The 14,770-nt window shown below is 40.7% G+C and overlaps 1 protein-coding gene across 1 annotated transcript in view; it reads left to right on the top strand.

Annotated features, from left to right (window-relative positions):
• The window catches only part of hs6st3b (heparan sulfate 6-O-sulfotransferase 3b), a 90,836-nt gene that overhangs the window by 1,420 nt on the left and 74,646 nt on the right, over window positions 1-14,770 (top strand). The gene's annotated exons all lie outside the window — the stretch shown is intronic.

Here is a 14,770-nt window from a genome sequence, read left to right as displayed (position 1 = left end):
TCTGTAGCTCACTGTAACAACATTCATATACTGTTTTTAAACCTCTAAAATATAAATCTACTGCAAACAGTTAACAGTTAATTGTGCTTAATTGTGCTTAACACCTATCCAAATAACTACTAATATAACTGCTAATATAATTCAAATAAATCTCCAGTGATACAACCTCCTGAAAATGAACACAGAATTCTATAAAAGCCACTCTGAATCATTCTTTGCCCAACTTTTGTCCTTGAGGTGTTGATGAAGTTGTAAAAAGCTCATGCTCGAGTGCAACTCCTACATCAGGAGCTACTCACAATTCTCTGTGCACCCTTGGCCTTTATGTCTTGCGTTGATGAGTCCCTCTGAGGTGTTTTTTTTTTTCTTTGTTGTTGTTGTTGGCACGCAAAAGCAGTGCGCCACTCCCGTACCACATGAAGTCTCCTCATTTGAAGCCATCTTTACTTCATGACTGAGTTCAAATTTTTCCAGGATGTTTGTTTGTTTGTTTGTTTGTTTGTTTGTTTGGTTCTGTGATGTCACCTCACAGGAAATGCGGAGAAGACCTGCTTCATTCAAAACCCATTATCCGTCAGCGTGTTGTGTGGTAATTACAGTTAAAAAGACATTTGCAAATGCTTCTACTAATGTACAGTCTTGTACAATTACTAAAAGTGGGTGTACTGCAATGAAGCATCCAGTGGATGAGCAATGCGTGTTTGAGTGTTTTCGCTTAGCAAAGTGGATATGTGTATATTTCCGTGCAGCTTCCAGAGTCACTGATTCTTTTAAAAAACTGCAGTAGAAGATACTCGTGCAAGTACTACAAACCGAAGGTGTACTGGCCAAATGTCTTGTTACATTTTTTATTTTTTTAAACTGCAGATAATTTCCTTTTCTGGTTCATATATATAGATATATATATATATATATATATATATATATATATATATATATATATATATATATATATATAAATATATTACACTGAAGTACTTGAGCGCATGATTTATTTCTGCTGTGCCAAGTGTTTTCTTTACTCAGGGAAGTGCTCACTAGATGCGACAGCTCTTCATTTCACAGCTGCAGCATCCATTCTGCTCTTACAGTCCTCTCATGCCTTGTTCCTCAGTGCGCTCCCGCAGCATCTATTCTGAGATTATTCTGCCACGACGACCGAGACTGTTGGCAGACACATTATGTTAGACCACCTCACTAACCAGCCACTGCATAAGGCACATTTATGTGCCATTTGAAAGAGATGACTAACAGCGTTATGCAAATTTTATCCTCATAATTAATTTGTGTATGAGAAATGCCTTAAATTATAATATCATAAATGGTATAAGGTCAAAGTAAAAAAAAAAATCACCCTTGCCCAGCAAAACATGCCATTTGTAATAAAGAAAATACTATAATCCACTTAGAAAAATGTTTAGTCCACCTAAGGGCACGCCGGAGGAATGCCAATACTATATCACTGCCAAATTCTGATGGTACGGCCTTGTTTTGTGATGGGAGCCTCTGAGATTGAGTGGCTGTCTGAGATTGAGTCCTGAGTATACGACTTGCCGGCTCCTGAGGTGGCAGTAAGGGGAGGCCGGGGAAGGAGGGCTGTGATGGCACTGCCTGCGTGGCATGGTGTGGCCTTTTCAGCCAGGCGGTGCGTGCTGCATGGCGAGCCAGCCGTACGGCCCAGGAAAGGTCAGGCGTGTCAGACTGGATCAGCGTGTCCTGCGGTGTAGCTCCTCTGGAGAGTGCTGTCAGTCAGGGGAGAAGCGGAGCAGGCAGGCGGCCTCTCTTCAGGGACTTTTTGGAGAAACATACTTCTAAGTGCTGTCCTCTTAAGTTGTGGAGAGCATCACAGTATTACCTTGTCTGCTGCATGAATTTGGCTGGCTGAGCAGGTTGTTTTTCCTCTCAGGCGATTTCAGAGTTCTCTGCTGAGGACTGCTGTTGGAATTATTTCTGATTGGTACATGTTCATTATCTAACTCTCCAGTCAGGAGTAACTCATGCAGATGTATTCAGTGTGACACTGGGCCGCAAAACAAGGTGCTGATTTTGAAAATGTATTTAACGCTAATGCGCCAAGAACTGACTGAGTAAATGATGTCTTCAGAAGCCTGTGTAATAAAAGGTTAGTATTAGAGAAATATCTGATGTTCTTCTCTACTGAAATTGAAGCGAGCTCAGTGTGATATTCTACCACCAGGTGCAGCTGAACATCTGTCACAGAGATAAATAAACAACAGCAGAACTTTATTGTTGGTCTGAGGCAAATAAACTTGATTATAAAACTCTCAAATGAATCAGCGTGTCAGTCAGTAAATGTATGTAACAATAATCTGATTTGTTCTGTGTATGAGAAGATAACCGTAAAATGAAAAAAAAATCCTATAATAAAATGACTTAATTTGATGTTTACGATGTTAATGCTAAGCACTTGCCATAGTTTGCAGAGTGTATCCACTCTGAGTGAATCCACATAATCTCTAAGATCTCTCAACCAAAACCCGGATCATGCATTATCTTTCAAACCAACACTAAAAGACTTGCACTGAAAAGTTTATCAGCTATTTAAAATGTGGGGGTGGGATCTTGTCATTTTCCCCTCACATTCTTCTTTATATCATTAATTTTTCACAGCACCACCACAACAGCAAATATAAAAGCCTATACTTCATTAGTGTTTGACACGCACTCGAGCGCTGACGTGATAAAACAGATGTTCTGGTGATGCTTTTGCACTAGAATTCATCAGGGTCACCCTCCTGTTGCATAACGTTCACAATGTCAGCATCTCTCACAGTCTACAGGGCAGATCGGATGCTTCGGCAGAATTAAGGCTTTGCTTGGCTCTCGCTATTTCGGCATTTGGTATTTTAGTGACATTTAATGGTCAAGTCTTTGAATTAGGGCTAAGCTAATTTGAACTTTATGATACCTTGTCCTTTTATTGTATCGAAGCAATATTTCGCTTTAGTTGAACTTTTGTGATGCTGGTCTCATATGAGTTCAAGCACAGCCAACCCATTATGTGCGAGTTTCACAGATATTAATAATCATTTTTACTGTCTGGAAGTTTGGTTTCGTTTTGAATTCATATTAAGTCGTTGCTGAATTTTGGTTCAGACTGTCACAAACAGCTGGGAGTAAATTTCCTTTTCAATCAGTGATTGATTCTTGTATTAATTAAGTACCATTTTACATCATTATTGTCAGATAGATGTACACAGCAGCTGCCAAAGCACAAGGTCAAGAATATCACAATAAATATGTGAAAATTTTAATTAATTGCACAGCAAGAACAAGACACCACATTTCCCAGCTGTCATTAGCAGTGTTATATATGTGGATTAAAAACTACCTTTCATCCAGGGAAGTGTGCTCTAGAAGTAACTGACAAGCTGATACTAAGTAAAGCAATTTGATAAATACATAAAAAGCCACAAAATAGGCAAATCTTTATAAAGGTTATTAATAAGATTTTGGTTAAACCATTCGGTTCTCTTTTCAGTTTCTTTGCTATTCATAATATAACCCTTCTTTAGAGCTGCTGGTGTGCAGATCAATCTGCTGTCACTTCCCTGAGGCCTGCTTCTGCAGCACAAATCCATTAAAACTGGGATGCGTGTCTCATTTGAACCATTATTATTTGATATTCTTTGTTATAACTTATTAAGACACTGCACAGATGCACTCACTGTTAATGTAAATGACTCATCCTTTTGCATAAGCAACATTTCCACCTTCTAGTTTTTCTCCAGCTTCTGTCTGTTTGTGTTTGCAGTATAGCCACATTTCCTTAAAACCTTCATTTTGTGCATATTTGTGCAGCCCATAAGCATCCACGTGGAGATGGAAGGATATTGAGAGCACTTTTTGGACAGCCCCCCCGGTTTCACTTTATCTTATTTCCTCCCTCCTTTTTTGCTGTTGCCTCGTGATAATATCACGCATATGCTGATGTTGCACTTTTTATCAATTATACAATCTTCATTAGCAGCTTTCTTGTTGCGTATGCATAATGAACGCTCAGTTCAGCAGTACAAAGAGACCAGCGTCAAAACACAGCACGGCACAGACCCTCGTCGATGCTCTGATTGAATGAAACGTTGAAAGAGAGCGAGAGAGAGACATGTGCCTATTTAGCAATGTCCTCTACTGTGATTCTAAAAATCGATTTCTAGATCACGGCATCCTCAAGGTTTTCATGTTATGTGGACTGTGTTCAAAGTTGAGCGTATTGTGTGTTGGCCTGAAAAGGCAGAGATAACAAAGGATTTGAAACTTGAGCAAAATGATAGCACTGTTTGGTTTTGGGTCTTTTTAATCATCTTTTATTGTAGATTATCACCTTGAAAATGTGGATATATCCTAGTTGTGGAGTTACACATTATGTATCTTTGTGTTACTGTAAATGCACTATGCAATATAAATTGTTCTATTGGAAGCTGAAGGAAAATATCCTTTATATTATGAGGTCATTGGTATTAATTTAATGATTACTTTAGCTTAAAGTTTGACAAGCAATAAGGTGAAGCAGCTACCAGAATAATTCTTTATTCATCAGTAACATGGTGCCACTTTATTAGCAGATGAAGCTACTTTATCCCTGTTTCCCAGAACTGTGAAAGTTCCTGCCAAAAGCATATTTTTTGCCCACCAGTCTTCAAAATAACATATTCACATTCCCTTCATTTCTACAGCAGTCCAGCAGGAGCAGTAACCAGTGTTATTCCTTACTCACCCGAATGACATGCCCGAATCCTTGGCTGAATAACACCCCACATCATATTTTATTCATAATAAGTGATGCAGAGAGGGCTGCAATTACTGTGTGGTCGTTACCACTTACAGCTCTGATCAGTGAACCGTGCATGTCTCACTCTGTCTGCTACCTGCGTATGACATCTACCAATGTTAGGCATATTCCTGAATCAGCATGTGGGAGGGTAGTCATTAACAGCCTGACCTAAATGAACTTGAATGCAGTGAGCAGCTGTATTTTACATGTTGTCATCTGCGTTCCCGCTTTTGTGTTTACAAAAATAGCTTGTCAGTTTGACTTCATCCAAGTCATGTTGTAGTTTGTTTTTTTCATTTCAAGAGGATCGAGGTCGTATTGACCTTGAAAACAGCAGCACGTAAAACAAATGGCTCCTCTTTCCTTTTTTTTTGATATTCATTAGAAGGAGCTGCCATTTTTCTTCTTTGTCTGACCAATGCGCTGTTAGGCTATGTGAGAATAAAAAGAATAGCATTCATTTGAAACTTTTGTTAAATACATAACATATCGTAACAACAAATAGAGCATTTCTCTTGTTGCTCTCTATGAACTCAGAGTTTCTGAGCTTAGTGGAGAAGGGAAAGTGCAGACTCGCAGGGTAATGGATGCCCTCTGGGCACAGATGAACCTGAATGAGGAAAGTTGAGCAGATTTACAGTTCCGGTCGTATCTTTGGATGTAGGAGGGAAAGTGCTCATCAAAATGATGGGATGTTTAGTATGTGTGAAGCTGAGAGTGCCCTTGCAGGCTTTGGACTTCCAGGGTGCGCAGATTGCTTTTCCTGTGTCATTAATTTTGAGTCGTCATTGCTGGCAGGCCTGATCCAGTTGGTTTGATAATTAAGCATTACCTCTACAGAGGGTACAACAGCATATGTCAAGCAATTGTTCACCAGTGTGACAAATAAAATTCAAATTGCACTATGTAGGGGAAAAATATGAGTGGGGAAACAAAGAATCGTTTGTGCAGCAGCTTTTTTAGTCGCTTTCGAGGGTAGATGACATTTTTGAGAGGCGGAACCATTCAAAAGCTTGACCAGAAACACATTTTTATTCAAATTTCAGAATGTGCCATTGCTTTCATATCAACTATTTTATCAGATTAATCAGACTGGCGTGCTTGTGTTATATCATTTTATTTTTGAATTGCTTTGTCACTACTCATTGCCATCACGGACGAATTAATTGGACAGAGCACACAACCAATCTGGACGGAAACCTGACTCGCCACACAGCTAACACCTGGACAAGGTGTGGTATCTCCTGGTTGTTGGACCTCGTCTGGATTGGGGGTTTCCTGTTTGGTCAAGCCTTTGAAGTGTAAGTGGAACTGCCATAGCAACTACCCATCTGGGGAGGCAAAAAGTCAGAGTAATAAGAACTTTTAGCAAAACAAAAACAAACAAACACAAAGGGCGTGTAGAGGGTTGGATGCAAGGGACAGGGTGAGATGGAGACAGATATTCTACAGCAGCGGTCCCCAACCCCTAGGTGACGGGCCGATACCGGTCCGTGAGTCGTTTGTTACTGGACCGCAAGAGTTGAGGCTCAGCTGTGAAATTTATGGCTTTCAGGCTTTTTATTGGTTTTAGGGTTTTTTTTTTTGGTTTTTTTTATCGTTTTTATCATTAACTCGGTTTCCCTGGGTCTTTTCCCGTCTGATATGAATAAATCTTCTTTTTTTTTGGTACTGGTACTGATTTTATTTTGTTGTATTTATCCGCGACACCTTAAAAGCTGGTCCGTGAACATATTGTGGCGCAAAAAAGGTTGGGGGCCGCTGTTCTGCTGTCATGATCCCTAAAGGGAGCAGCCAAAAGAAGAAGCAAGACAAAAAATAAATACAACAAAAAACAACTGACATTCACTTAAGGCTTCAATCTTGAAAGGGGTCACAGTCAAATAGCATGACTGTGAAACAGAACCTGCCTCCCTATTAGTGTGACTGACGCATAACATATGGTGTATTTCAAGAGATTGTGCATCAACCATTGTGGCCTGATACGTAACAAACTGTTGCACCATTGCTTAGTGCATGTCAATTAAGTGATTACATTCAAAACAATGGCCCTTATAAACCCTTGCAATATTAGCATTTGGGGATGGGGGGTGTGCTGTTATGGATATTTGTCATTGTCCCTTAGCCTGATCTGTTCGAGATGTGGCTTAGTGGGTTTTTCTGCTCTAAGAGCCACTCTAAGTAATGAAAACTGCTCAGTTTGCCAGGATAGGTTTTCGGATTCTCTGGTGCCGCTGTCAAATACTTGCTGGTCTGGCAAATATGAATCTGCAGTCCTCTGATTCAGCTCCTATAGTGTGATTAATAGTTAGCTTGGTGTCAAGTGAATGGCTAAGAGCCTCCAGTCTTCTGGAAGCTGGTTTGCAAAATTTGGTTAGATTCAAATCCCCTAAACTTTCTTGTTTTATCATGTCCCGCAGTGCAGCACAGTCACTTTCACAGTGTCTCCATTTATAACATTCGCTCTTTTCATAATTTAATCCAAGCCATCACATACATGAATACCCTGCTTTATCTCTAAACTTTGTTCAACCGTGATCTCTCAGTGCTGTCACGGAGCCAGACTTTTACTTACCGGTCAGCTTTTGATCAGAGTGAGAACACCTGCTCGACTGAGGTAAAAAGAAAAGGAGCAAAGCGCCTCACGCTGATCTGTATAAATGTAGTCATCAGTGTGATGAAAATGAGTCAGCTGGTGCAGTGATTCAAAGATTCTGTGTTTAACGTCCCCATGAGGCCTATTTCGTGGCTGAGCCGCTGAAAATGCTTCTATTATCAAAGGGGCAATTAACTTTGGCTCTGTCTCCCTCTAATTGAGAAAAGAACATTCTAGTTCTGTACTACAAACAGTCCATAAAAAGTAATTGTGCAAAACTAAAAGAATTTCCCCATAAATTCTTTATTATTTGCTGATCGGGAGCAGCCGGGAGCAACCCGATCAGCACGCTCATGAATATTGCTTTAATGACGCTCGTTGTTCCTTTGTAACAGCGTCTCAGCTTTTTGTGCTGTAGTTAAAAAAAATAAATCTGGCTTTAGCCTCTTTTAACCAGTTTAGCAATTTTGAAATGCAAGACCCAACATGACTGAATGCACGAAGCTGTTTAAGCTTAATTTGTAGCTTTGGTTCATATAAACAGATCAAGTAGATCGGATATGCTTTGACACAAAGCATATCCGATCTCTTCTTTGTTTGTGTGTGTGTGTGTGTTGTTCATACTTATGCCTGGACTTGACGTAAATGACATCAAACATTGACTTGTAAAATGCCACAAAAGGTGCCCGGCTGTGTTATTTCTCAACCAATGAAAAGCCCGTGCCAGGAATAACAGCCTCTGGAGTTGATTTATTATAACAACCAGGAGAAAGGTCAACTGTCCTTATCTGGGGCACGATGGTGACAGGTAAGTTATACAGTGGGGAGGCTAGCTAAAACTGGCTGCCTCGCACAGCTCCCCAATTTGGATTCAGAGATTGACGGAGCACCTGGCACACTTAAGAGTGTAAGTGCAGGTGGAGTCACCTTCACAGACTAATCTCCTGTCACAGAGGAGGACGACATTCTCGCTGTTTTGATGCTGTAATAGTTAGTGCCGCCTGGCAATGTGGTGAAATGAATAAAACTTTAGCTCTGCACTTCAGGACTGCCTCACGGGACGTATGTATGCAATGAAACGGTAATCCATAAAATATGTAGAGCTGATAAAATCTTTACTGCTGGTCTCCTCTGCATCTTCCCCATCCTGTGGCATCAGCCAGACTTGTGAGAGAGATCTGAATAATCTCACTGAACAGATTGCAGTCCAGATTGCCTCTTAAATTTCTGCATTTATAAATAGGCGCGTTCCTTTTTTTATTTTTGCTAAATCGTTATAGATACTTGATTAGCAGCATCTCAGTTTTATTGATGTGGCATACAGAAAATCTAGTCTAAACAATTTTCCCCTGTGCAACTCCCCATGCATAGCTTTTCCCCATCTATTTAACATTCTCTATATTTTTTTTAATGAGTGTGAAGGCAGAAAGCATCTAAAGCTGTTGTATATCGTTGTCTGTTATGGTGAATGAAAAATAGTTTATTTCCCACTGGAAAAGGATTTCCTCCTTTAGATCAATCTCTATTCACTCCCACCTACAATATTGCAATATAAATTGGGTCCCAGGCCACAGTATAATAAGTATGGATTGAAAATGTGCCCTAACAGTACAGGACTAGAGAGGAGACTAACATCTTGCGGCATCACAGAGTGCTGGTGTGGAGCAAATAGCATTATGTCCCAGCACGTGTTGTGATACAGCACATCAACCTCATCATAGGAATCTGATGTCCCTCAATGTGAGCCAGTTCTCTCGAGGCGCCAGATGAATGGCTACAAAACAGAGCTTTAAATCCCTCCCTCAAATCCAGGGATCAGTTAACTTCCCATCAATCCCTGTTCTGCGACGGAGAGTGGACTTTGCTTCATTCATCATTCCGTGTAAGCCTCCCCTCCTATGTTTGGAATCTGAGGTGTTAATTTCGTTTACTCTCTCGCGCTCCGAGTGCGGCGAGAGGAAATTGTTCTAACGCTGGTGGCATTTGCTTCACTTGTAATACCGGGCGTGCCTGCGAATCACGAGAAATTATGGAGGGAAGAAAAGTATTAAGTGCCTCCGAGTGTCTCCTTTTGAACAGCGCGCATGAATTATCAGGCTCTTTTCCTCACAATGTCACCAGTTTCAAGAATGGGTATAAGCTCGCACATATTACAGCCAAACTACAGAAATTAACATTCAGTTTTCACACACCTGCTAAAGACAATATAATGAGGAAGCCAATTTGGATGTTTTGAGAGCTTTCAGCACCAGCATGCTTTGCTGTTGCTGGGCTGTTTCGGGTCTGGCAGTGCAATGCGGGGTGCCAACATGACTAATGGGCCTAATGTGGAACCTCTATCGACTTGCACAAAAATACTCAGGGATTGATTTGACTGCTTATGCCACTGCTATAATCTCCCTTCCAATGATACCGTTTCACAGCTATTTGTACTACTTTGTGCTGCCTTCTTCTTTTTTTTCTTCTTCTTATGACACGAGAATATATGCTGCTTAGTTCAGAAACCATATGTGGCATCGGATTACATTGTTGCCTTTGCATGACAATAATGGATGTGGCTATATGCAGGTAACAAAATGTTTTGACTGTGCATTTACACCCACTCTACAAGCGTCTTGAACTCTGGTAGAGGCATAAAAAAAAGGTTGTGGAAGGACTGGAGGGTGTCCAAACAGTGGGAAAGGGGTGGGATCTACTGTGGACAGCTCAGCAGCCCATTAACACAGGGAGACAGGCAATTATTCATGCTCACATTTACACAATTTTGGAATCACCAATTAACCTGCATGTCTTTGGAATGTGGGAGGAAGCTGGTGCATCTGGTAAAAACATGCACCACCCTGCCATCCATCTGCATCATGATTCTCATCACTTTCATTCTTATCAAAGCATTGAGCGAGCCTCGTTTGATTTTCAGCGTGTTCCAGCATTGGCGGGTCTACAAAGTTAAGAGAGAAGCGGCATTATTTTATGTTACATTTAAAGGCAGCCTTGTAATTTTCTAACCTGTCAAACGCCCACTGTGACGTCTTAGAAGGATTTGTGGGTGTGTGGTCACTTTAGTGTTTCACAGAACTTCTTTACAAACTCAGCACCAAGAGAATGAAATAATGTCTATTGGTACAGACACATTATAACACTGGTTAGCTCAAATTTCTTACCTGGGATTGTTGTAGACAAGCATACCTTTTTAACTCTTTCTACATAAAGACAATGTCTTAAGATATCCCCTGTACCCTTTGTGACCAATTTTGACACCTCAGTATAAATCAGTACAGACGTGGTTTGATGACCATTAGAAAAGTTTCTGTTTTTTTCCAAAGGTAGATGCATACTTGGAGACCACCCTCACTACCTTCTGATGCACATTCAGTCATGTAGTTCTACAAACAACTCAGTTCAGAAAAGCACTTCACGAGCTATCCCCAGTAGGTTTTCAAGGGGTAAAAAGTTAAAACCCAGTTGCGAGAAAATAATCACCACAGCAACCGTAAACACATGTGCTCACCCCGTGTGTATTGACTGCTTTTTGAGGTCTGCTCTCCTGAAGCGAGCAGAGCTATAAGCAGCTATTCCAAGACATGGCCTTTCCATGTAGATGATTGATTCAGGTACAGTGAGGAAGGAGAGGAGGGCTCAGGCTTTGGGCTGTGTCCGTTAATCATACTGTATTACCACACAGGAGGCATTTATCACCAAACACCAAAGGCTTCAGTCCATGGGGAACACTGAAACCAATCTCATCGCTTACATGCAATCCATCTAGGTCCACAAAAAACAGCAATGTTGAGCGCTACCACATTTATTTTCTCTGTAAGAGGAGAAGGATATTCTAAAGAAAAAGCAAGAAACCTAAAAAAAAAAAACAACCTTGAAGAAAAGTAGGGCTTTTGAGAGACTTTGGAATTTTTTTTAAAAAACCTGTGTGGTGTTGTTGTCACAGCAGGATGCGAGCATCAACCTTGGCCCCTGGGCATTCTGAGTAGAACTACAGCTTCTACACAGATAGGCTTTAATGTTTCAGGTACCAGTAAGATGATGAAATAGGAGTTTGGAAAGTCGGAGAGTACATTTTTTAATCCTTTGTCACTATGATCACTAATTATTTTCTCATCATTTGATTACTACTTTGTATTTGTCATTCTTCCCTGTTTATAATAGCATTGAAGGCAGCTGTATTTTTATTTATTTTTTCTCACAGAGCTGTTGTTTGTGTGAACTCAGCCTTGACTGAGTGAAGCTCATGGACCCATGGGTCTCACAGCCAAAGCCATGTGGTGTATTTGGAGTTCATTCTCTTATCCTATTGGCTCCTAGTCAAAATCTACCTTTTCCAGCAAATTTTCAGTTTATAATCAACAAAATGTGTTGCCAAGCCAGTTTTCTAGAAACTGCCCCACATGTACAATGCTTCCAGACAAAACTGCACTTATGTTCGACAATTGTTTTCTTGTTGTTGTTTTTGTCTATAGAAAGGAGAACGATCCACAATTTCTCTCAACTCTGTCTGGAATTCATAAATTGCCTTTGTGTTTCATCATCTGCCAGTGATTACCAATGCAGCCAACATTGTTATTGGCTAACAGTTAGAACGATGGAGTAGAATAACAAAAATAGACTGGCTAGGTTAAAGCTTTGCTCTCAGGTATAAACAACTGACTTTGCAATTTATTCCACAATGTTCAGAAATGATAGTTCAAGACTAGAGTGTCTCTTATGTATAGTTTTGGTTTGAGCATGCAGCCCTGTACTAAAGCTTCAGGCCACCACAGATTTATTTTTATTTTGCTTCAAAATAGCAAGGCTTGTCATTTTGTAATTTGTCAAGCGGTCTTGGGCAATAGTTCTGAAGGTTTTCAGAAGATCTCTGAAAGTTTTTCTTTGAAAGCTTTTTCTTTCAGTTGATCCATCTAATGCAGGGGTCTCAAACTCCAGGCCTTGAGGGCCGGTGTCCTGCAGGTTTTAGATCTCACCCTGGGTCAACACACCTGAATCAAATGATTTGTTCATTAACAGGCCTCTGGAGAACTTCAAGACATGTTGAGGAGGTAACTTAGCCATTTAAATCAGCTGTGTTGGATCAAGGACACATCTAAAACCTGCAGGACAGCGGCCCTCGAGGCCTGGAGTTCGAGACCCCTGATCTAATGTTTACTGAAGCCTCATCAGAAATCATCTCACTGGAAGTGTGGCCATCAAGAAGCCATTGAGGAGGAAAAAGCTGTGGTATTCCACATTACACAGGAACTGGACTGTAAATTGGTGGTAACGGGTATTATGGAGTGATAAATTTCAAATAGATATTTCAGGTTCAAATGCTAATTAATATGATGTCTGGAGCATCAACAGCCATCTATAAAGCACGGTGGAGGCACTGTCATAGTTTGCGGCTGCATTTCAGCTAGTGGTGTTGGGGATTCTGTCAGGATTGTTGGATTATGAAAGCAGAGAGGTGCTCCACCATGCAATACCAACAAGAAAATGTCTGCTTCTCATTGACTTTATTTTTCAGCGTGACATCGATCACACTGCCAATGCAATAAAAGCATACCTGGATAGAAAAACATACAAAGGACCACTATCAGTCTTGGATTGATTTCCCCAGAACCCAGGCCCATTATTGAAGCAGTGTGGGATTATCTTGAGAATAGAATAGAACAAAAGGCAGCCAACAGCCACAGGAGAGCTTTGAATGTCTTTCAAGAATGCCAGAAAACCTCCTAGTTCCGATTTTCCTGGAAAAACATTTAAAAAATGAGGTGGCTTGAGACTGTTTCACATTACTGTATATTAATGGGTTGTTATCAGTAATTATATATAAAAATAAGCTTTGAATCATATTCTGATAGCGAGGGTCTCCAAAGCCGATGTAAAGAATAAAACTCTTATAAGGTGCTCTGGTTTCTCTGGTGTTTTTTTGTAGTGTACTTCAGTTTAGCATTTATTGGCTAGTTTGCATGGCTGAACTTATACATCGCATGCATTAGTGTGTAAATAAGTTTCCCCAAAAAGCATTTTATCTGAAGAAAGCATGTAATTTGTTCACCATCACAGCTTAGTTAAGTACTGTGAAGCAAAAATGAAACTGACTCGAACCACCCCCACCACGGTGCCAGATAATATTCTCCCTGATTACTGGCCTCCAGGATCCTCGTGTACAGACTGCACTCACACCCTTTAACATCTAACATTAGCCGCACTAATGGTTTTCACAGTGGGGGGGAGGGGTTGTGTTTAAAGGCTGTGAAATAATGTGTCTCTGTATGGCAGGACTCTCCTTTTGTCCTGAGTGAAAGCTCAAGTAAAAAGCTTATTACACACCAAAGGCTACAATTACTGAGGAGATGTTAAGCCTTCGGTTGAGACACATTTTGTAATATCAAAATTTCTGGAATATAATAGCAATGTAAGAGATTTGAAAAAAAAAAAGAGCCTTTGTTCCACCCTTTTTAGGAGCATTTCAGTCTGCACAGGTTGATGCTGACTTACAATACAGCTTCACTGACAAGACTTTTTAGTGACTCTTGAGTTTTGCAGCTTTTTCCCACTGAACGGACCTAAAAGAAAGTTAATGTATTTTCTCCACAGCCTGCCAGCCTCTCTCCAATCTGTTGATCATGAAAAGCTGCATCGTAGTAAACAAGTTTGCCCACAGGGAATCTTACCATGAAGATGTCAGTCTGACATTTACATATAAATGCAAAGTGCGAGTAGGTAAGGTTACACTTCTGACTCTGGCTGTAATTGTTTAAAAGCAAAGTCTCAGACCCGCGTTCTCTGAGGGCCCTTTGCACCATTGCTTGATAAATATAGCAAGCAGATGCCTGTTTACACACGCACCTCTGATGAGCAGCTGTTTTTTGCCACGTTAACAAGACAACGTCTAAGCCAAAGCAGCCTTGCTGTTTTTAATTAACTGACCACACTTGCAATCACAGTGATGTCTTCTGTCTGGTGCAAGTACATCAAAGTCAAACATGTTCCCAGCAGTCTGCATTTGAGGTGAAGTTTTTGCTTTCTTTCATTTTTTTTGCTCGTCTGAGAGCTAAATGGAAATGTGCTGTGAAGCTTTTTAATGTCAACATGTGGAAGCTTCAGCTCAGTGGAACACTGGCAGACACACACACACATACACACATCCAATCGCACTCCTCCCCCAGTCTTTACAAGAGTGACAGGTCATCCAGAAATTTATATTCATGGCTGGAAATGGAAATGGAACAACCAAGAGGGGGGTGTCCTGCTGTGCTACCACCAGTTACTGAGGTGCACTGGAGGGGAGAGAGTGACATTTAACAGCGTGAAGATGAGGGGCCTCCGACCAGCTTGCAGCAGATGCACTGGTACATATAGAAACAGTACAGATGGTCTTTAAAGTGAGG

This window comes from Aulonocara stuartgranti, assembly GCF_965226115.1.
Source record: "Aulonocara stuartgranti genome assembly, chromosome: 16".
Taxonomy (NCBI): Eukaryota; Metazoa; Chordata; class Actinopteri; order Cichliformes; family Cichlidae; genus Aulonocara; species Aulonocara stuartgranti.
The sequence above is the reverse complement of the archived record's forward strand: the minus strand, read 5'-3'. Positions and strand labels throughout refer to the sequence as shown.